The sequence below is a fragment of the Taeniopygia guttata genome, chromosome 1 (genome assembly GCF_048771995.1).
Source record: "Taeniopygia guttata chromosome 1, bTaeGut7.mat, whole genome shotgun sequence".
Lineage (NCBI taxonomy): Eukaryota > Metazoa > Chordata > Aves > Passeriformes > Estrildidae > Taeniopygia > Taeniopygia guttata.
In genome coordinates, this window is record NC_133024.1 from 107,942,255 (window position 1) to 107,964,732 (window position 22,478).

Here is a 22,478-nt window from a genome sequence, read left to right on the forward strand (position 1 = left end):
CAACCCATCGACCAAAACGACTAAAAGGGGGGTGAGGGAGGAAATAAGCATCTCCCCTTCTTACCTGCTTTGCACCCCAGAGACGCCTCGTCAAAAAGACAATAGTACGCAGAGGTCACTTACTATATAAAACACAGCGGTTCTCGTAGGTAGCGAAATTATGTCAGGTACAAATATAGGCTGGAACCCAGTTCTCCAAGTTTCCTCGACTTTCCAGAGGCTCTTCTGAAAGGGCCAGGAGATCACTCTGGGTACTGGAGCAAACTTCAAGAACACACAGCATTTTATATCCTACACTCAGAAGACAAACCGAGGCCCTTAGATGCCGAGGCTTTGAGCAGAAAATAGCCACTCGGGAAATTTATGCACGAGAAGCTTTTCACTGAAGACCTACTCCGGGGATCCCTGCACATCCAGGTTATCACGGGTCGTACGCTGCCATCTCAAGCGGCAACTTCTCTGCCAACACGTGTTTGTGAGGGGAACGTGCTGCCAGCCACCGCACCGCACCACGCCGTGCCGTGCCGTGCCGTGCCCCGGGCCGGCCGAGGCTCGCAGCCCTCTCCTGCCGCGGGGCTGCCGGGACACCGCGCCCGCCGCTCCCGCAAAGTCACCGGGGCCGGCGCGAACCTGCCGCCAGGAGGGATTTCCCAGCGCCGGGGCCGGGCACGGAGCCGGCCGCTCCTCCAGCTGCCTCCCTGCGCTTGTAAATCAAGCGGAGGCGGAAAGAGGGGCCGGGGGGAGGGGGCGGAACGCTTCTCCCCGGCCAGCGGCGTTTGCTTAAGCGTCGCGGCGGGCGGCAGGGGAGCGCGGCTGGGCGCCCCGCCGCCGCCGCCCGGGATGCCGCCGGGCCCCGGGGAGCCCCGCCGGGCCCCGCAGCGCCGGGCGGTGCCTCCGGGAGCGGCGGGGCGGCCCCGGGGCCGCTCCGGCCGCAGCGAGAGCTTTTGTGTGCGAGTGCCAGCGAGGCGCGGGCTTTTCGCGCTCCAACAGCTGTCACATTATTTGCACTGGCTGTAAACAGCCTTCGCCTTCCCCCCACCCCAACCAAACCCCCGCCCCCCTTGCCACAGAGTTAAATCCAGACTAACAATCCCCAGTTAGAGATCAAACCAACAACAGCAGCATTGTGTCTGCCTTCATTGCTTTACCATCAACTACTGCAGCTGGTTTACTCGAAACAAGGAACACCCTCTACCCACCTCCCCCGCCCCGGGGCCAGGAACGTGCTTGTTCCCGGAGGTTGGCCGGGCGGAGCCGCGGTGCTCGGGGGGTTCTGCGGGCCGGGCTGGAGCTGCGGGGCGCTGCTCCGCCAACCCGATGTCGGTGGGTGCCAAGCGCCTCGGGGCTCTCCCCCACAGCACGGAGGGGTTTCCAGTCAACACTGCCGCCCGACGAAACGCCTGCACAATCACAGGTTGAGCTCCGCTCTCGGTCTGGCTTTTGGGAAAGGCGAGGGGGAACCCCGCTGTAGCGGGGAAAGCCGCGCCTGCAGCTGCGCAGCGCCCCGCGGCACACGGCGAGCTCGCCCCCGCGGCGCGCCGCGCTCCGAGCAGCCCTTCCCCGGGAAAGACGGGCTTCCCCGATCCCTGCCCGGCTTCCCCGATCCCTGCCCGGCCACCCTTCCCCGGGAAAGACGGGCTTCCCCGATCCCTGCCCGGCCACCCTTCCCCGGGAAAGACGGGCTTCCCCGATCCCTGCCCGGCTTCCCCGATCCCTGCCCGGCCACCCTTCCCCGGGAAAGACGGGCTTCCCCGATCCCTGCCCGGCCACCCTTCCCCGGGAAAGACGGGCTTCCCCGATCCCTGCCCGGCTTTCCCCGATCCCTGCCCGGCCGCCCTTCCCCGGGAAAGACGGGCTTCCCCGATCCCTGCCCGGCCGCTCCGACCTGCTGTCACCGCCAACCTCCCGCCGAGGGGCCCCTCCGCCACCCCTGCCCGGGGCGGTGACCCCGCAACCCGCGGCGGCCCCGGCCCCTCCGCTCAGCCGGGCGGCACACACACGCTTCCACCTTCTCCTTTCCACCGTAAGGAGGAAAAACCAAAAAAATAACACTGAAACAAAAATGCCAATAACCTAAAGCACGACTCCAGCTTCGCTCATGATACAACCGGCCTGGAAGCAAAGAAGTGCGCTGGATGTTCTCAGAGGGTCTTTTGCTGGGCACAGCTGGAATTTGAGTGTAAATACTCATAGCTCCTTCCCTGCCCTTACTTATTTTTACAACAGCAGCAAAGTTGGAGGAGACATGGAATTTACTTTACAGAAGCATGGGGAAAATAAATCTGTTTGAGGAAACCTTTCCTTGCCATTCTGAGTCCTGGCATTAACCAAACTGTGCATCTCTTACGGGAAAACTGAGACACGGCAACTTTCTCTGAAATTTGCGTCCCACACAAACTCTTTACGAGGCCACAGGAGCTGAAGTAACACTTTCTATGTACCTATATGCAGCTTGGGGGACGGCACCAGTAAGGAAAAATAGCTGACTTTATTGGAAGCATGTCTCCATCTTGGCCTAACTCGTGCCAAAGGGCAGTAGTACCCCGGCAGGTATGATGCTTCACACTAATGTGGTAAGTCTCCAATCGACTTCCGAATCAGATTCACCACCCAGAGACACCACTACATATTCACAGGTCAGTATCATCGACTATTCATTGCCTATACGTAGCTAGAAATCTGCTGGCCTGGTAAAAACCACTGCTAACAGAACAATGTCAGCAAAGGCTGCAACACAGTCTTGTGAGAGACAGGCGATTCGTGCCTACTGAGGCTCTTTCAGCACAAAGGCTTTTAGAGGAAGAAGAGAGAGAAGGGGGGAAAAAAGGAGGGAGGGCTCTCGTGTTTCAGGGCTGCTGTCCCCTGGGAACCAAGAACCAAGTGTAGCTTCAATCAAATGCTGACTTCTCCTCTGGGAGCTCAGTAGGAAACCTGATCTCACTAGCTCATGCCTGCCTCCATGCATATAGGCTGGGTTTTCTTTCATACCAGCAATTTGTATAAAGAGGGAGCCAATATAGTTTATTGCAAACGAGATCCCGCAGTAATGGATCTAGAGAGATACTTCTGTAGCTAAAATAAGACAACCTTCAGCCACCTGCTCAGGGCAGGCCGCGCCACAGCCGCCTCCAGCTCCGCGCACACGGCTCTGCTGTGGGCACCCCTGGCACTGCAGGGCACAGCCTCCCACGCATCTCCTCGAGCCCTGCATCCTCCCAGCTGGCAGCAGCCGCCCTGGGTTGGGGTTTTGTGCAATGCCAGGTTACACTTCCATTAAAATGTTTACCCTGGGAGATCACTTCCTGCTTGCAAAAGTACTGTTCCAGCTTCCCCTGCTGCTCCCAACTTTAGCCAGAGGTATTTCTCTCCTCGCCCAGCAAAGCCTGGAGACCCCGTGAAGCATCCAGCCCTGCCCACTGGTCCTGGGCTGCCCTGGCACGGCACAGCACGGCACAGCACAGGAGGTCTGCAGGGGAAGGCAGGCCAGTCCTCAGCGCTCCGCATAACTTCACACCGGGCTGCTTAATTCTGCACGGGGCTTTGCTAATCCACTTTGTGCTTGACTACTGAAACAGGAGGAAAGGAAAACACTGCACGGGGGAGCACGACCAGGCCAGAGCAAGGTGAGCCTGGGGGACTGCAGCCTGTGGGAAGGGCTCTCCTCAACACCCAGCTCAGCCTCCTACTGCTGTGGGCAAGTCGGAGAAGCTTAAAGCACAACCCAGCGCACCAGGGCGTGGGAGCAAAGGGGATTGCCCGAGGATCAGAGATCCTTGTAGGATCTCTCCATAGCCAGGAGCTTTCACATGGAGAAAGTTTGGCTCAGGCAGGGAATTTACACTTAGGAAGAGGAGCTCAGCCCATCCCTTCTTGTGCCATTAACAAGTTCTCTGTGAATTTGAAGGAGAGCTGAGAATACGCCCCTCCAGCTTTGATTTCACTTCTCTGTCCCTACCTGTCACCATACCCAAATGGCATACTCAAACCATGACTAAAGCAGCCCCACAAAGCTCTCTCAGCCCTCCAGGAGACTCCCAGATGCAACACCACCCCACCCCAGGGGAGCAGAGAGGAAACACAGCGGTGGGTGAGGGACAGGCAGCCCCACAGCACCTGTTCTCACAGGGACAAGGACGCCCACCAGGCTGCCCCAAGCACGGAGTTTGCTCTCTGTGCAACTACAGGTGTACTTCTCTCTGCTATCAACTGTGCCAAGTGCCAGCTACTCCAATACTCCTGTGAATGTGGACTTCTCACTTTTATAACTGAGAATACAGGCCCGAATGTTTTAGAATATGCAAAAACTGAAAGGCATACAAGGCCCCCAGGTGAGGTACTGGGGTAAGACCAATATCTACTCCAGCTGAAAATGAAAAGCAAAACCATGCTCTGAGAAAGAATTAGCTGGCACACTGCAACCCACCATGGGCTGTCTAGAAGTGCACAGGGAAGGAGCCCACCACAGCACCAAGCTGCTGCAGCTCCTGGGTGTGGGAGATTACTCCAAGGGCAGCAGGAGCTGCGGAAAGGAGAGCACCAAGGCTGGGAGCGCTCTCGGCCCTCCTGGCCGAGGGGACAGGCAGAGGAAGCACAATGACAGGCTTTCCTGATGCATGGAGCACAGCCCCGAGCCTCCCCTTTCCCCTGTGCTCCACTGAACACACTTAGCTCTTTATACGAGCTGTTCCCAGTGTGGCTGGTGGATTCTGTGCTTTCCACTTTAATTGTCTTATCCAAATAAAGCTTTGTTTTCCTTAGCACGACAATCCCAACATTCAGACCGAGATTTTCATTGGACAGAGGAGATATTTTATTCTCTGATTGTTTAGGGAGTCAGGGCTTACACAGAACAGCCCCGGCTTCTGTGCCTCCACTCACAATGGGCGCTTTGCAGCCCCTTGTCCCATCATGTAGACTCATTTTAGAGTTATTAGGATGAGAATCATGCTTCTCTCAATTTCATAGCTTTCCAAGTCTACACTAGACTTTAACAAGTCTTTTAGTTTGCACCTAGACAATAAATTTAGTTTAATTTAGCTTCCGGTCTTTAATTTTAGCAGGTCTTCTTTTTGCATGCAAATCAATATGGCAATTACCATCTAAAAGCTCACCCAGCCCTAGGTCAATGTAAATTGATCATTGTCCGCCTTCTACAAAATAACACCGGGAGTCTGTGGTGCATAATGAGATTATACTGGAAACTGTCTTTCAGATCACAAATTATATTTCATGCTGTCAGGATCTTCTCCAAGTGGACTTCCTTGCATGTCTAATCACATGGCACTGAATCATCAGCTCATGAGGTAGTTTTGGGGTGCAAAGGAAGAGTCCCAAATGATTCAGACAACAGTTCTGGAAAACAGGCAGGCAGGTACAGAGGGATGCAGGTACAGAGTACAACACTCGCTAACTTTTCCAGCAGTGGAAGAGAAGAGGGGGGGAAAAAAAAATCTCCCCTCAGCCAAGAACTGCTGTCCAGCAAACAAGGAAAAATGAATTCCCTTCTGGAAAGCAGCAGAACTTTCCTAAAGCCACATTTGCAAGCAGTTCTTGGCCTCCTCCTTTCCATCCCCACCTCATCTGCTCGGCCATTCAAAGGAGCGCTGGCATCCTGCTCCGCAGAAACCCGAGGCACGATGCGCTCTCCTGGCAGGGACCTCCTGCCCTCCGCAGCCCAGGGACCTGAGCAGGTCAGGGCGGAGGGAAAGGTCGCTCCGGAGCAGCGACTGCTGTAAGCCGGTTCCCTGAAAGGCCAGAGGATTAACGGGATCTGCTCACAGCCAGGGGAACTCCCCCTGCCTGCAGCCCGGGCCTCGCGTTCCCTCCGGCACGCACACGCTGCAGCCAGCGATGCAGCCAGCGATGCAGCCAGCGATGCAGCCAGCGATGCAGCCAGGAGCGCTGCTCGGCGCATCCCAAAGGGGTGAGCCCGGCTCTCCCCGCCACCATTCAGTTACTGCAAGACCAAGAAAGAGGGGCGCAGGCCCGCTCTGGCCATCAATTATTTCTAAAGCAACACCAGCATAAGGAGGAAGTATTAAACTTGGCTTCATGCTGCTTTAAGTCCACACTAAAATGTGATGTATTGCAGAGTTCGGGGGAAAGACAGCGCATCGCACATCACCTGTGCAGCCCAACTATGCTGCAGGGTCCCAGCAAGAGCACGGACCTCTGTCAAGACATGCAGAAATCGGAGATCACTTGTCCTCCACACTAAGCAGCGATTTACTCCAAGCCATATTTAGTCTGAGGGCAACGTGGCTGCTTAGCTATGACCTGAACTGCAGCAGGCCTTTTGCCTGTCTTTGCAGGGGCCACTCATCGGTCAAAGTTGAGAGACCTTGTAAACGACAGCCACACATTGCCAAAACTACTTCGGTACATGCACCACCCATTATTTTGGGCCATGGTGACCTGGGTCCATTTTCTCCACAAACAGAGACATGAAAACATGTCAACAACTTTGTGCACTCTCGCAGCTGCACAGATCCAGAAAGTTTGCTTGCATGGACTGTAGAGGCCTCCCTGCAGCTCGTTCACTGTTAGGGGACCTTGGTTTCCTCATCAGTCTTCAAAAAAGTGTATTATCATGGGGTGAAGGAAGAGGAGGGAAGAGGGATGACAGTTTTGAACTGCCTGAGAAGCTGCAGCTCTTGGCGCATTCTGGTAAAGGCAAATACAGTGCGTGACACGGAGCCTGGATTGTCCACCAGCAAAGGAATAAAGCCAAGGCACCAGTATTGTTTCAAGACCCAGTCCATATTTGGGCATTCAGCTCACACATCCCAAGTATTGCTTTAGATATTAGAGACATTCGCCAATGTGGTTCATAATGCACTCAAATGGGAGAAGTCATTTCTGTTCACTCTCAGATTACTGGCTTGGTCTTGAGGGTGGGGGTTTTTTGTGGGGGGAGAAGAGAGGGAAACCCTGCTGAGTCTGTTTGCACTGGTCTCTATTAGATATGCAACAAATCTGCCATTTCCGGCGCTGCTTCTATCTAATTAGAGATGTATTTAGATGTGACGTGTAAATAAGCGCTGAGCTGCCTGCTGCCCTGGCTGCGTGGACTGCTCGGGAGCATTTCCAATAAGGCTGTAGCGCCCGGAACCAGGGCTCAGACAAAGAGGGATGGGAATGGTCTGCGCTGCAGGCGAATCCAACAAAACCAGCTTTTATCTATGGCTCTAAAGCCTTAACTGCTTTTAATCTGTACCGCCCAGGCTTGCACGCCAGGATCGCATCTCACCCACCGAGGACAAGCACAAAAGGAAGCACACACGCACGGAGGAGCTGCAAACAACCCCGACCCACCCGAGCTGCCACGCAGACCCCACTCTCCACCTGCCCTTGCGTTCCACGAGGTGCGTTTGCTCCCGTGGGCTCCCAAACACCCCGAGCATGGTACACCCGGCTCCTGCCTGCACAGACACGAGCCGAGGGCTGCCCCACGCTGGCAGCACAGATGTGGCCCCGTGGGGCGAAGGGCGCCCAGCTGCTGGGGGAGAAGTTGAGGGAACCTGAAGGCGGCCGCGGAAACTCGCTCCCCCCGCGGGGCCGGGAACCTCCATCTCGGGATTTCCTCCTCGGGAAGAGGAGGGGCACGGCAGGGCCGCGAGGGGCGGAGAGCCCCGGGGACAACCCCGAGCCCGAGGGGCTGCGGCGCTGCCCCGGCCCTGAGGCTGCCCGGCTGCGGCTCCGAGCGCTCCTCGGAGTTTCCAGAGAGGAAACTCCTGGGAACGAAATCATCTGGCACTCGCCTCGTGAGCTCTTTTCCTGTTGTGGGAAACATCTCGTATAGAGCCATTAGATGGACGGGGCAGCGCCGGAGGCGCGCTACCCTGTCCCCCCGCCCCGGCTGCGACATCATCCCTGCGATCGCTGCTGTGCTGCCGCATCCTTCCAGGCCGGGATAGCCAGCCACGATCCCCTCTGCCGTGAAGGGTTAACAACCATTACCACCACCACCACCAAAAAAAAAAAAAAAAGAAGGAAGAAAAGACGGAGGGAAAAAAAAAAAAGAAAAAATATCGCGGTGACCTTTTCCGTCTCCCCCACTCTCCCTTTCAGGCTCCGGTTCCTGAGCTCGCAGGGAGCCTGAGCGGCTGTCTAGACCGATCTATCACAGACGGACAAACAATACCAGGAGAAGCCCCTGCCCGGTCCCTCAGCCTCCGCCACTCACCTTAGAAATGGCGAAGAACAGAAAAGTGACCGCGATACAATCCTCCCCGGTATATTTATAGCCTTCCACACAGCCCACCTTCATGCCTGACAAATGAGATTTTGTCTGCTCTCTCAACGTACGCTCCAATAAACATACACACTTTTTTTTTTTTTTTTTTTTCCTGTGTGTGTGTGTTTGTTTTTGGTAACATTCCGGGCTTGTCCCTCCGATCTCGGGGCGGGCGAGGGCCCACCACGCCCGTGCGTGACGGCAGGTTTGATAGCGGGGGCAGGAGGGACTGGGGGGAGCAGTAGGGGTCTCGGTCACTGGTCCGTATGCAACCTCCCGTCCTGGAAGCTTCAATATCCGTATTCATCACGCCCCTTCGCACCCGGCCCCCCGCACCCGAAGTACTCCCTGGGCCCTGCCAGCCCTCCAGGTTGCGTATTAAAGAGGTATACGGGGCGAGGAGCCGGAGGTCCAACGCTGCAAAAGGCTGGGGAATAACTAATGAGCTGTGCAGCCCATTGATCCGGTGCATACTTCCTAATTAACTCTGAGTCACCTATTTGTGACAGCAATTCAAAGAACTGCACCAGGGATAAACTGCAACCCCGGCGTGCGAAGGCAACCCGGCGGGGGGGGCGGGGAGGGAAGAGGCGGTGGGGGGGTGGGGGGGCGCTGGGGGAGGAGGAATTTGCTCCTAATCCTCCTAAAAGCAATTAGGGTGAGCGCTGCGCTGGCTACCTCTCGGGAAGGAAAAAAAAAAAAAAAAAGGAAAAGAAAAAAAAAACCACCCAGCGGCTCCAACAGCAGAACCGAAAGGAAATGAATCGGTGTGTCGCAAGGGCGACAGCACCGGGCTCCAGACAGACAGGCAAGCCTCAGCACCTCGGGGACGAAAGTCGGCGAGAGCGGCGGCCGGAGGAAGCGGAACGGCGGTCTCGGCGGGCAGCGGCGCGCACGGAGCTGCGGAGGAGCGCGGGCGGCGGAGGCACCGGCGGGGGCTGCGGGCGCTGCCCGGGGCACCCGGACCCCGCACCGCCCGCCCGCTCTCGCCCCCAGCTTTGTTCCCAAGTGGCTCTGGCGGGGCATTGCTCTTCCCGGCCGCCCCCCGCGGTAGAGCCACGGGGAGGGGGCGGGGAAAATAAAAGTTAATAGAAACCTTTGGAAAATCCAGGCTTGGCTACGTGGTGCGGGTTGGGCTCCCCCCGCCCCCCCCCCCTTTTTAATGCAAACACGAATACAAAAGCTGCGAGCTCTAAAGAGCAGATGAAAGCAATGAACGGAGTTTCTGGAAAAGATTCATTAGTGGGAATTAATGCTGCGAGGAGCTCCGAGCGATACCATTAAAGTCAGTCCCCACACTTTGTCAGTTTTACACCGCTCGCTATGGTCAGGGCTTTTTTTTTGTCGTCGGGGTAAATGGGGGAGGTGCTCTTCGCCTCCCCCTCGCCCCCTCTGCGATCACCATACCCGGGATCCGACAGACATCGCGGAAATGAGAGGGAGGGAGAGAGGAAAGAGGAAGGGGAAAGAAAGGAAAAAACAAAACAAACAAACCACCCAACATACACACATCGAGAAAGAAAGAGGAACGTGAACGCTCCGCAGCCCTCGCCCCCGGACTCGCTCCGCGAACATCAAATGCATGCCTCATATGCTGCGCAGAGCCGCCCCACTTGGCCCTGCCTTCACAAAGCAGCCTCCGCTGCCTCCCCGCCTGGCCGTCCCCCTCCGGCCGCCCCATTGATGGCAAGCCCCGAGCCTCCCTCTGGCTCGCTCTCCCAACTCCAAACTACATTTTCGGGCTGACTAAACTTCCGTGTCACGCCGGACCTCACGCCAGCACCGCTCCGCGCACGGGAAAGCCCCGGGCCGCCCTGTCCCACGTGCGCCGCGGCGCCCGCCCCACCGGGGCGGAGGGACACGGGGGAGCAGCGCCTCAGGCTCTCCCGGCGGGGAGAAGGCAGCCGGCAGCGGGCTCTCCCGGCGGGAAAAAGGCACCGGCAGCGGGCTCTCTCGGCGGGGAGAAGGCAGCCGGCAGCGGGCTCTCCCCGCCGCTCACCTGCCCGCCGCCGCCGGACCGCGCGTTGCTCTGGGCGGGGAGCGCGGAGCCCGGCCCGCCCGGCGCGGGAGCTTTCCCCGCTCCCCGAGCCGGCAGCGCCGCTCCTTGCTTGCCCCGTCCCACGGGAGCCCCCGTAACGCCGCTGCTCCGGCGCCTTCCCAATCACAAAGTGCGAGACGACGGGAACACCGCCACCACTCCCCACACGGGCGCACCGGAGCCGACAACGCGATCGGGTGCTTCCCCCCGCCTCCGGTGCCCCAAACAGGCATCTTCACAAGCAACTGCCTCCAAACTTCCCCTCCGACACCGCAGCCCCGGAGGCGCTCCGCCAGACCCTCCTGCCCCCGCCGCCGCCTGCTCGCCACTCCCGCCCGAGCCCCGCTGCCCCGCGCCGTAACTTTCTGCCACGCCGCCGCTCTGCCTTCCCCGCGGCCGGCCGAGAGGAGCCCCGCAACCGCCCCGTCACCGCGGGACTCGGTGGCGGCGCTTCCGCACGGGAGCTGTTCGCGGAGCGGAACACTGACCTTCCTGCCGCGCCGCGGGGCTCTGGCGTGCGCGGTCCGAGACGCGGGTCGCCACACCGTCGCCTGGCCCTGCTGCTCTCCCTGAAGGGCAGCCCCGTCGGGGGTGGGAGGAAGAGGCGAGAAAAGTTTCACGATCCGACTCCCCCTCTCCGTGGGTGCGTGTGTCGCGGCTTGCCCCAGCGCGGGCGGGTCGGGGAAGGGGCGCGGAAAGACCAGGGAGCTGCGGGGAGCAGGAGCGGGGCCGCCCTCTGCGCCGACGGGGCAGGTGCCCGCGGGAAGGGCTTTGCTCCTCGGCTCGACTGCGCTCAACAGCGGGAGTGGGAGCGGCAGCCCGCGATGCTCATTCCGGCTGCCGGCTCTGGTTTGGCAGCGCCATGTTGCTGGCTTGCTCCGGGCGAAGTTCCTGCGCTGGCGAGCGCGGCGCTCCCCACATCTCGCCCGCGCCGCCGTCTCCCGTGCCCTGGCCGCCGCGGCTTTGTGTGTGTGTGGCTGGGGATTTAATTCTCCTCCTCCTCCTCTTCTCCTCCTCTCTCTCTCTCTCTCTTTTTCTTCCTCTTCCCCCCCCTCCCCTCTATAGTCCGCCGGGAAAGCCGCTCTTCCTCACCTTGCCGCTGGGAGACCGGGCTCCGTCTGCTGCACGCTGCGCTCCCCTCGCATCCCCCCTCCCTCTCTCCCTCCTCCTCCTCCTCCTCCTCCTCCAGCCGTCGCCTCCCCTCCCTTCCCCTCCCCCCGGGCAGGCGCTGCACCGAGGGAGCCGCCGCCAGCAGCAGCAGCGGCAGCAGCGCCGCCACCGCTTTTTCCCTCAGCAAGTTTCCCCCTCCCCTGGCTGCGTTTCCCTGCTCAGGCAGGGCTCGCCCGGCCGCTCGCCCGCTCCCCCCCTTGCCCTGACTAATTGATTTGCCCCCCCTCGCCTCCCTCGCTCCCCCCGGCTGGCACAGGTCGCTGCCAAGCTGCGGCGCCCCGGGGGGAGACTCCGCGCTCCCGCGCTCCCCGGCAGGCGGGAGGGGAAAGCCGCCCCCCCCGCCCCGCCGATACTCCCCTCTCTCGCTACCCAGAAGGCCAGTGGAGAACCGCAATTACCATAAAGCTCCGTTCACTCCGCTCCGCCAAGCTGTCAAAACCCCGGCGGCGGCGGCGCTGCCAGACATCGCTACGAGCCTCCGCGGCGGGTCGCGCCGCGCTGCCACCCCCCGCTCGCCCCCGGCCCCTCCGCTGGGCGCCCCCGGCCCCCCCACCCCGTTTCCCCCGTGATCCCAGCGGCGCCTGGAATAACCCCCGGCGATGCAACCCGCGCCCACAGTCACACCCGCCGGCTCCGGGTTTCCCCCGTCGCGCAAAGGCATCCCCGCTCCCCCAGGACCTGCCGAGGGCTCGCAGCCGTCGCAACCCCCCGCAGGGGTCACACGGCGAGCGGACCTTTCGGCCGCAGCCTCTCGCACTCGCGGAGAGGGGGGTGTCGCCCCCCGACGCCGGGGCCCCTCTCTGGTCCCACCCGCCAGCCCCAACTTCGCGTGGTCCGCGGCTCGGCCGCGCTGATTTCCGCGCTTCCCCCCCGGTCCGCTTCTCTGAGCTCTGAATCGGGATGGGAAAAAAAGCCACTCGTTTGTCAACGTCTGCATTGCGGGGGGCGGGGGGCCGAGGGGGACCTTATTAAAGCGCGTTTTCGCCTGATCCGGCTTTGGCAGCCCTTAACGCGCTTTTTACCCGGTGCGAGCAGTGTGGCAACCCGGGGTGGGGTCACGACTGAAGCTCCGTCTCCCTCGCTGGCATTTCTAGGGCTGCTTTAAAATTTCTGCCCGGATCGTGGAGCCCTTTAATCTCCGGGTTGGTAGTTATCGGCTGCATCTATTTACTTTGGCAAGGCAACTTTTGGCTCGGCGAGCTCGACTCGTAAATTTCACGTTCATAACGCCCATCCCCGCTGATACTCCCGGGTTTGGTCCCGGAGAGCCCGCGGCGTGGAAGCTCCCGGGGCGGCCCCGGCCTCAGGGCCGGGCGGGTCTCGGCCCCGCTGCTCCCCCGCACCTCCCGGGGAAGCGGGAGTTCTGCCGTCTCAGCGCCGCCGGCGCCGCATCGAGCCCTTCTCGCCGCCGCTCCGTGTGGGAGCGACTGCCAGCCAAACGCCAGGCGATTAACGCGGACACTTTGCCCCAGGGGGGATTTTTAATCGCCCCGTTCAGGACCCTGCGCGAAAAGGCTTGAAGAGACGCTATGAGCTGCAAAAGCTTCCCTCACCGAGGGCGCCCGAGCAGCAAGAAGGGCGATGGGAATTCACCGCCAGAGCAGGACGGCCGGGGCTGCCTGCATGCTCTGCGCCGCTGCTTATCTCTGAAGGTAGAAAAATGAGAGTTCTCCGAAGTTGTCCCTACTAAAGCTCCCGCCGCTCCCAAATTCAGAAACGTTTAATACAGAAAATACACTAAGTCTGGGAAAAAAAAAAAAAAAGTGCGGGTGGCCCAATGCACGGGAAAAGGACACAGAGTTCAGAGAAAAGCACACACACTCTACACATACACACATGCAGCCGGGTCATGGCCAGAGGGTTGGCATTTCATGAAACTGCCATCACGGGCTTTGGAGTTTCACTGTGTCTCTTAAAAAACTCGCCCGTCTCAAAGCAGAAGTGAAATATCCACCATCTGAAACCCGAACCGGCAGCCGCACCGCTCAGCTTCCTCGCAGGGGAGCCCTGGAAGACGCCGAGTATGGGGAACAGGCAGCGGTCCCACCGTGCTGGCCGACGGGGAGCACTGCCCCGAGCAGCAGCCGAGTTTGATCCTGGTGCAGTGGGCCACGCATCTGAAAAGGCTCCCACACGTTTTTTTAATCTCCAGTAACAAGCAGAAGGACACCTGGCCTATTATGCTGTAAAGCTATTTTTTATAAAGATGTTTTAGGGCTAGACATTAAAAGTTATTAGATTGAACACACGTGAGTTACAGGCACACAGCTGGAGGGGAGGCCTCTGTTGAATTTTTTTTTCCCCCTTTCCTAGGAAAACCTCATTAAAATTGCTTCTTTCTATATGAAAGCAGAACTAGCGCGTTTCCTGGCGAGGTGGCCGCAGCTTCCCGGCTTCATTGATCTGGGCTTTGTCTCTCCCCACAGGTCTGGATCTGCGCTGCCAGCGGCCCGCACTTGCATCACAAAAGTCGCCCGCTTCCCTTCCCCCTGGCCGCGAAGTCCGGATCACAACTGTGTGCCTACAGCGTGGGGCTGGATGCTTGGGGCAGGGGTGGTTGGTTTTCTTGTTTTTCACTAATGACTTAAAAGTTATCTCGGGGTAAACTTGCTCCGCTTTTATTTTTAACCGTAAACTTTCTTTGTGAACGCTGCTTCCTTCGTGGCGGGGAGGAACAGACCCGCGCTTGTTCGCCTCTGTGCCTTTTTTGTTCCCCGGGTCCCCGAGCTTTGCAGCGGGAGGCTGGCGGCTCCCGGTGAAGACATTGGGGCTTCAGTTCGCTCCTCCCGCGGCCTGCCCCGGCCGGCTGCGCGCCCCGCCGCCTTCCCCAGCGCGGCTCCGGCGGGCACCGCCGAGCTAACCCCGGAAAATTCAAAGCATGCTCTTGCCTTGCGGATTACCGGGCGGCCTCCCCCCCTCCCACACGCCCCGGAGGGAGCTGACCCCCGGGTCAGGCCGCTGCACACTGCTCTCTCCCCGGGAGGGGAGGGGGGCTCCGCTCTGTCGCTGCTGTTGCGGCCGCCGAAAAGCCGGGCGAGGATGCGCTCGCAAAAACGGCTGCTCCGATAATGCTAAGTACTTAACCTCCTCGTAAAGACAAATCCATTGTTAATGGCAGAATAGGCTTCTCGCAGGAGGCTTCCAAGTGGGATGGCTTTATGCCGGCTCTCATTTACCTCCAGCGCCGCCTCTAATTGGAAGCTTCCCTGCGCCCCCGGCCCGCGCACCTCAGAAAGTTGAGGGTTAAACCGCAGGAGTGGCGAGGCCGGGCCCTGGCCCTTCCACGGCCCGCTCCCCTGCTCACCAAAAGGCAACCGGAGCACGCGAGTCCTTCGGGCACGGGAAATGAGACAGAGGGGAGATGCGTGCTGCGAAGGTAATATGAATTAATGCGAGCGAGGTGCTCAGACAGCCTGGTGATGAGTGCTAGGAAAAGCCTATAAATAACAGATCACCGTCCTAAGCTCTGAATTGCCCCGGTTGAGTGTGTCTTAAATCAGACCTTTATCATTGGTTATTGTAAGGCTGTTTTTAATGGAAGTGTAGAAATCTGAATAACAAAACAAGACAAGCCTCAATTGGCGTTATACAGGGTCTGCAGCGCTTTCAGACCTGACACGGCGTCAGCATATTGTAGCACCGCCATGCAAACTCCCCGTGCAATCAAAAGGGTTTTGCATAGCAGAAGTACTATAATTTTACTTCGTAGTTCAGGGTTACTCCGTTGACAGGAGATCCATAATTTTCTTTCCATCTCCCCAGAAGAGCCCGAAACGCGCTCGGTTCACGGACTAAGCGCCTCTATCTTTCTTACAAAGGCGAATGACAAATCGCTCCGGTTGCGTATGCTTCGCTCTGCACCCCTTCCCCGCTCCACGAAACGGCGGAGATGCCCGCGATCCTCCGGTCCCCGCTCGTCGCCCGGGGGGGCAGGCAGACAAACCCTCGCACCATCGGCCTGCCCCCAGCCGGGGAGCTCGGCCTGCCGCGCCGCGGCCGCGGAAAGCTGCGGGGCCCGGGCAGAGCTCAGAGCTCGCAGCGCTGAGCCCAGCGGGGCTCGATGCGCGGCCCGGGCCCCGGTCTGCGGAAGGGGGGCGGCAGCCCAGCTGCAAGAGGAGGGCAGGCTGGCTGCGAGCTGCCCCCTGCACCTCTCCCGCTTGCATACCACGGCCATTTTGTCTGCTCGCGGCGCGCCCGTGTGTGTGTCCCCCGCCCCGTCCCCTCGGGCTGCTGCGGGCGCTGCCCCGGGCGCGGGGGCCGGGCCGCGCCGGCGGCGGGGCCGGCGGGGCAGGCGGAGGTGAAAGGCGGGCGGCCCCGGCCGCTGCTGAGAGCGGGGAGATGCAGCCGCTAGGCAAGGCCCTGCAGGGGAGGGGGCGTGCGCCGCACAAGTCTGGAGAGCAGTAAAAATAGCGCCGGCGAGGTTGTCGCTCTCCTCGCCTCCCCCCATCCCAGCGGGGGGCAGCGGTGGGGCTCGGCGGGAGGGCGGCGTGCCGGGCTCGGGGGGCGAACGGGCTCCGGAGCCAGACAAAACCCCGGCCCGGCGGAAAGCGAGGCGGACGAGGTTGAGCCTTCGCCTTTGAAGGCGATGCGCGGGAGCTGGAGGCTACAAGCCCTTTTCCCGGTGGGGGTCCCTGAGCCCCGGGAGGCGCGGACTGCGGCCCGTCCCCGTCTCTCGGCGGCCTGGGGAGGAGCGGTAGCGAGCGGAGACTTGGCGGAGGAACAGAAGCCACCATGCTCCCGAGTTTAAACATAATACGGCGGCCGGGGGAACCGCCATGGTTTGAAGGTGTGTTTGTGCAGACTACAGCTTGTATGTTAATAATTGGATACAGTCGATGAATCACCTCCGTCCTCCTTCTGGTTTTGTTTTTGCGTTGTGTTTTGTTTCGAAGGGGGTGGGGAGAGAAAGCGAGGAGACGGTGGCTCGGCGCTGAATACCAATTCCGAGCCCGGGTTCATAAACACTGGGGTTATTCACTCCGCCCCAGAGGTGACAGCGGAGGCCTCCGCCGCCCTCCGCGCCCGCGCCCCGCGGCGCGGCCCCCGGGCTCGCCGGCGTGCCGAGCGGGATTTGCGCCCCGGCTGGAAGCCCGGCAGCGGCGGGTAGCTCGTTGGGGTACATACATATGAAATGAGAGCCTGCAACATCAAAGCAGCAGAAGAGCCAAGGCAGGGAGGGGCTCTCCGTGCGTACATGTGTGTACCTTTCCAGAGAAAAGCCCCTAATTTTTAAAATCGGACACCCCCCCCCCTTCCGCCCCTTCACTCGTATGGCAGACACGCGGAGAGATTCTTTAGTCCTGTACTTAACACTTCACAGTGTTTTTAGCAATTAAGGCGAGAGGGGGGTGGGTATAAAGATAAGCCACTTTTTCGCCCTGCAAGTGTGAAAGATAAGATAACAGTAAGCTGGGGCAAAACGTCTGCTTACAACCTCCCCCCAGCGATTCTGATCGGTCACCTCTTATCTCAGAAAATGTTCATTTCGAAAACAGCTTCAAAAATCCAAGGGAAAATAAAAGTATTTTCCGTTCAGAAGTGCCATTTAAAACCCCGTCCTCACTTCATCTCTCTACATCATCGTTCCCCCGCGCCCCCCCGCCATCACGGTACCCAAACAAGGGCAGCAGCCGCTTCATAGAGCGCCTCTCGGAAGCCAAATCACGCAGGTAATCAGAGGACCGAAACCTGTCAGGCGCCGAGATTAGTGGCTCCCCGCCGCTCCCCGGCCATGCCCGCTGGCAGGCGGGGGACACGGCCCCTCGCTGCCCGTAGAGTGGGCAGAGACCTGCGCTGGGGAGAGCCCCGCGCCGGCCCCACGGGTGAGGCAAAGCCAGAGCCAGGCTGCCTTTCCCAGTTCGTTTCGCTGCAGCACCCCCGACGGCGACACTCCCCCAGCCCGGCCTGTCCCCGGCCAAGCTGCAGGATCCGCCGTGGGCGGACCGTGCTCGGCGTCGGGTCGGTTCTGATTGTGAGCCTCTCGGCGGCCCCCGCGCCCCGCTAACCGGCAGGCACAGGCGGAGGAGGAAGGCAGGGTGCCGGGCAGGGTGCCCGGTGCACACGGCGGTGGCCCTGCCCTCCACGGCACCGGGCAAGGCCCCGCCGCGCCCGCCCCGGGGCCCGCGGGCAGGATGCGGGCGCTGATCCGGCCCGGCCCGGCGCGCCTGCCACGGCCGGGGTTACGCGCTGCTTTCCAGTCCCCGGGGGCCTCCCCCTGGGCCCGGAGTTTTCCCCTCTCGTCCTTGAGCCGTCGCCATCTGCGATAAATCGAGATGTCGAGTAGAAAAGCCTTCCCGACACCTTCCCGAGGGCAAGGAGCGGCAGCGCCGCGTCCTCGCTGCCCTGGGAAACCTCCGCACGGGCTTCCACGCGAGGCAGCGGAGTGTGTGTGATGGGGGGGCGGGGGTGTGCGTCCCCTTGTCCCCAGGCAAAGACACATCGAGGGCACCGCAGGGGAAATGTGATAGCAGCGACCCCGCGCTGCCCCAACGTGCTCAGGACCGGAGCGGAGCAGGAGTGGCTCGGCAGAGAGCCAAGACGATGGGGGGGGGGCCTTCCCCAGGCTCTGCACACCCCCGATCTCCTCCTGCCGCCTTTCTCAGAAACCCGTCGGTGCCCCGCTCTCGAAGTGAGTGGGTCAGCAGCTGATGACAAGGGGAAAAAGAAGAGAGCGAGAGAGCGAGCGAGCGAAAAAAACTCCCTCCCAAACCCTAGCCTGGCGCGATTACTCATCCCCAGAGTTCCCCTAAGTCAGAGAAACTTGGCGAAGTCCCAAGGCCGAGCCGTTAACACGGTCTGAGGCTCCCCGGGCACCTTCCGCCGCCGGGCCGGTGCCGAGGGGGCCGGGGCTGAGGGGGCCGGAGGCCAAGGCCATCGGGGAATGCGCGTCCCCATCCTCGGCGCTGTTCGCGCTCGAGTTATTGTGGAGCGTTTTATCTTCACAGTCACATCGGCAGCTAACGAAGCTCGGCGGCTGCAGCCCACACGACTTTGGTTCTCTGCATTTATCCTTCAATAAAAGCCGATTCCTTTATTAGAAACAGGAGACGTGTCTCCTACCGCCCCTATCAAATCCCAACTGGCAAGGCGCAGCCGACACCTCCCCCTCAGCCCCCCCCTGCCCGAGCGGGGCAGGCGGCACCACCCCATGGCCCACGTCCCCTTCCCGCCGGACCCCCCACCGCGAGCATCCCGCTCTCCTCCGCTTCAGGCCCCCCTCCCTCCCCCCCGCCCGCCACGAACAGGGGCAGCCCTCGTCCCCTTCCACCGGGGCGGCCAACGCCCCCTCTCCGTGATCCCTCCCGGGCAGGAGCAGCCGAGGCCAGCTGGCCCCTCCCGCCCCAAACAGCCCGCGCCGGCACGGGCAGCCGCCACCCCTCCCCTGCCAAATCAATCGCCCCCACCAGGCGCACCCACACGACTTTCGTTCCCCTGCATTTATCGTTCAATAAAAGTCGTTTCCTTTATTAGAAACAGAGGAGACGCTTCTCCCTCCCACCGCCCTCACCTCATGCCCCCTCCGCGGGCGCAGCCGGCGGCCCCCCTACCACGTCGCCCCCCGCCGAGCGCGGACCGCCCCAGCCCCCCTCGCTCCCACCACCACCGCCCCCTAAAAATAACAATAACAGTAATAACAATAATAACAGCCGCCGTCCCCAGCAGTCGCGGCAGTCGGCACCCCCTCCACCGAGCTCAGCCCCCCTCCCTTTTCCTCTCAAATCCCCCATCGCTAGGCGCAGCCAACCGCCCCCCCCGCCCGCCTTTCCCCAGGCGCAGCCAACGACCCATCAAATCCCCTGGCCAGGCACGGCTCGGCCCCCGCCCGCCTCGCAGCCCCCCCGGGCACCGAGCAGGTCTGCGCGGCGGATGCTTGTGTGCGACTCCGATCGGAGCTGACGCTCCGCCGCTACCGGGCGGGGAATGTTTCCCCGGGCGCCGCCGGGAGAACCGGTGCTCGGAGGATGCCAGCTCGCTTTGCCGTGCCGTGCCGTGCCCCGCCGTGCTGTGCCGTGCCCCTCCTCCGCGGCGCGGAGCGCCCAGCGGAGATCTCCCCGCGGAGGAGGGGCCGGGAGGGAGCGCACTCTGTATCGCATTAAATTAATCGCTCGGCTCCGGAGGAGGCAGGTGATTCTGCCAAACACAATGAGGGGTTTGAGCGCTGCGGAATAAAGCGCTGTTCATGGGGCCGTGGGCGGCGGTGCCCGGCTCCACCGCGGGATCGCCGGCTCCCGGGCGATCTCGGCGCTGCTCCCCGCCGCCGGCCCCAGTGCGGGGAGCTCCGGCTCGGCGCACCCCACCCTCGCCCTCGGGATGGATAAAGGGAGTGGGGGGTGGGGGGGGAACAAGCAGCCGCCCTGGCAGCGGGGGAGCAGCAGCCCCTGGGGACGGAAACAGGGGGTAGAGGGGACTGTAGCCAGCTTTCCCCACCCCCAGCCCCCGCTGTGCGTCCCATCGGGGGCGGCCCTTTGCGACGGGAGGGCGAGAATCAGCCTCCCGAGAGGAAGCCGGGGCCGGGTGACGGGGACCGCGCAGCTCGCTGTGCAGGGCGCCGGGGAGCGCGGGGCCCCTGGGCGGCTCCGGGCGGACGGTGCGGGGCGGGCGGCGCTGCCAGGGTTCAGGCGGTGGCAGGCGTTGTTTTCCTCGGAGAGCGGAGGAGGAGGAGGAAATCTCCGGGTTTTTAATGAGGGGGTGCAGAAGGGCTGAGCGCTGGGATTACACGGCGCGGAGACAGAGCTGCGGGCTGTGTGTGCGCGCAGGGCTGCTAGTCTCCGCCCGTCTGCCTGCTAATCGCACGTTTTCCGCTGTTAAAAAGAAACCGAGACACTGTGGCCGAGCCCAGCGCTGTCTCTGTGACTGTGACATGAAAAGATGGCGCTCTCTCCCCTCCCCCAGCCTCCCTCTCGGTTTACACTTCCTCCCCAACAGCTTTTGCCTTCCAGTTTTTTAAAGCCCTCTTTGCTCCTTCCTTCCCCCCCTCTCCCCCGGCCGGATACCACCAGCTTCCCAGCCGGTCGGTGGGTCCCTCTGTTGCGACGATGTTTTTTTTTTTTTCCTTTTTTCTTTACCTCGCTATTTTCGCCTCTCCCTTTTCTCGGAAACCTCGATCTCTTTATGTCTCGCTCTTTTGTGAACTTCAGCGGCAGTTTGCAGGAGGCCGGGGGGAGGGGGGGAAGGAAAAGCGGGGAGGGGGTTATCCCGTCGCTTCTGCCCCCCATCCATGTCCTCCCTCTACCCGGGGGCAGGAAAGCGAGCCGGATCTGGGTGCGTGGGTGTCGGGGCGGGCAGAGGGAGGCTCAGGGAGGTGCCTGCCCGCGCTGGCGACCCGGTTGCGCTGTGGTTGACCTGGTGGCCACGGGAGCGCTCGCCGTGGGGACGAGCCGTGCTGGAGCCATGCAGCGGGACGCATCTCCGCCGGAGGAGTTTACCTGTCTATAAACCTGCACGCACCAAGCTGCTCCCGGCTCCCAGAGAGGGTCCATGGAACTGGCCGCGGCCCCGCTCCGAGGCAGGAGGGCTACTCTGCCGCCTTCCATATCACTTCTTGCGTTCATCACTAGACCGCTCTAAGTGCTAAGTTTTTTTTTTCTTTTTTCCTTTTTTTTTTTTTTCCTAAGCCTGCAAATTAAATTCAGCGCCGCTCTCCTATTTTAGTGTCTGTTATGTTAATTGCACTTAGCGCTGGGGCGCAGCTCGTGAGGGATGTATGAAGGCCTCGGAGATTAACCGCAGACTCTTTCTCGGACTTTTCTGAGGCAGCGGCAAGTTCCGAGGGACTTCAAGATCCCATGTGCTTTCGGGGCGTGCCGCTGCTGGCCGGCACCTCTAAACTCGGGGCCAGTGACTCCCGGCTGGCAGGTCAGGCTGCCAGCAGCTCCCTGTGCACCCGCAGATCTATTTGCGTAAGGATTTGCATTGCGGGACGACAGGTATTTTTCCTCCCTGTGGATGGTAAAAATGCAAAATTAGCGTGACTGTTTCTAGGCAGAGAAGCCACGACTACGTGATCTCGCTGAACCTGTCGGTTGTGCTCTCTGGAGCAGCAGGGAAACCGGACACCTTTATCAGTGATCCCCGAAGCCGTTCTCCCGGGCGTTCGCTGCATTTATCGGCCATCTAACCCTAGGCAGCCCGCGAGGGCCGTGTCACGGCCCCTTGCCCTGCCCGGGGGTGTCTGTGCGGCTGGCTGTGCCCCGCGGTGTTGTTACCCGGCCACTCCGGCAAGGAACAGGCATGTGTAGCCTTTCCCGGCGTGTCCCTTCTCCAGCGTCTACTTCATCTATTCGTTATCAGGGGACGGCGTGTGGAGTGACTGAGCCTAATAAGTTGTCCACTTGTTCATTTCAGGAGCATTGATTTCTGGTTCCAAGGCACTCTGTTCTAGCTCTGGCTACAGCTGCGGGGCATTTCGCAGCTGGTCCTTCGCCTAGACAAATATCAGCGAGAATGTGAGCGTTATTAGACACATAAATAAATCATTAACGTGCACACAAATGTTATTTTAGCATAACTTCCAGGGAGAAAATATCCCGGCGGAGCAAGGCGGCCAGGCGTGCTACCTTGGGCCGGCCTCGTCGCGGGCTGCCCGGCAGCGGCGGGCGGGGGTCGGCGCCCCCCGGCACGGCGAGGCACGGCTCCGCAGCTCCCGATTGAACATTAACCGGGCCGGCCGGCGTGGCACGGCCGCGGGGCCTTGCCTCGCAGACCTTTGTCTGCTCTCCCGAGGCCGGGCGGGGACGCCGGGCGCTTTACTCCCCAAACGCGACGGCACTAATGGGATTAGCGGGCGGCTGGCCGCGGCTGGGGCCGGGAAAGCGCCGAGCCCGCGGGCACAGCCCGGCCCGGCCCGGCCGCTGCGCCTCGTTAGCGCGGAGCCACGGCAGGAACGGCGTTCGCTTCTGGCCTCCCGCGAAGCGCCGCCGGCTCCCCCCGTGCCCCAGCGGCGGCTGCCGCTCCCCGCTCGCCGCCGCCGCCCGGGCCGCGCTCGCCCTGCCCCGCGGAATCCCGCGGGTGCCAGTAAAGCCCTGCCTGGGAGCC

General features: G+C 61.2%; 1 protein-coding gene across 9 annotated transcripts in view; it reads right to left on the reverse strand.

Annotated features, from left to right (window-relative positions):
- Nucleotides 1-22,478, reverse strand: part of BCOR (BCL6 corepressor) — an 82,190-nt gene that overhangs the window by 47,509 nt on the left and 12,203 nt on the right. For 3 of the 9 annotated variants that reach the window (XM_030282740.4, XM_030282731.4, XM_030282736.4), the window contains exon 1: nt 10,763-11,360. The exons of 1 other annotated variant lie outside the window; for it this stretch is intronic. The gene's annotated coding sequence lies outside the window, so the exon portion shown is untranslated. 5 more of the 9 variants (XM_030282742.4, XM_030282741.4, XM_072935067.1 and 2 more) reach the window with 4 other exon arrangements.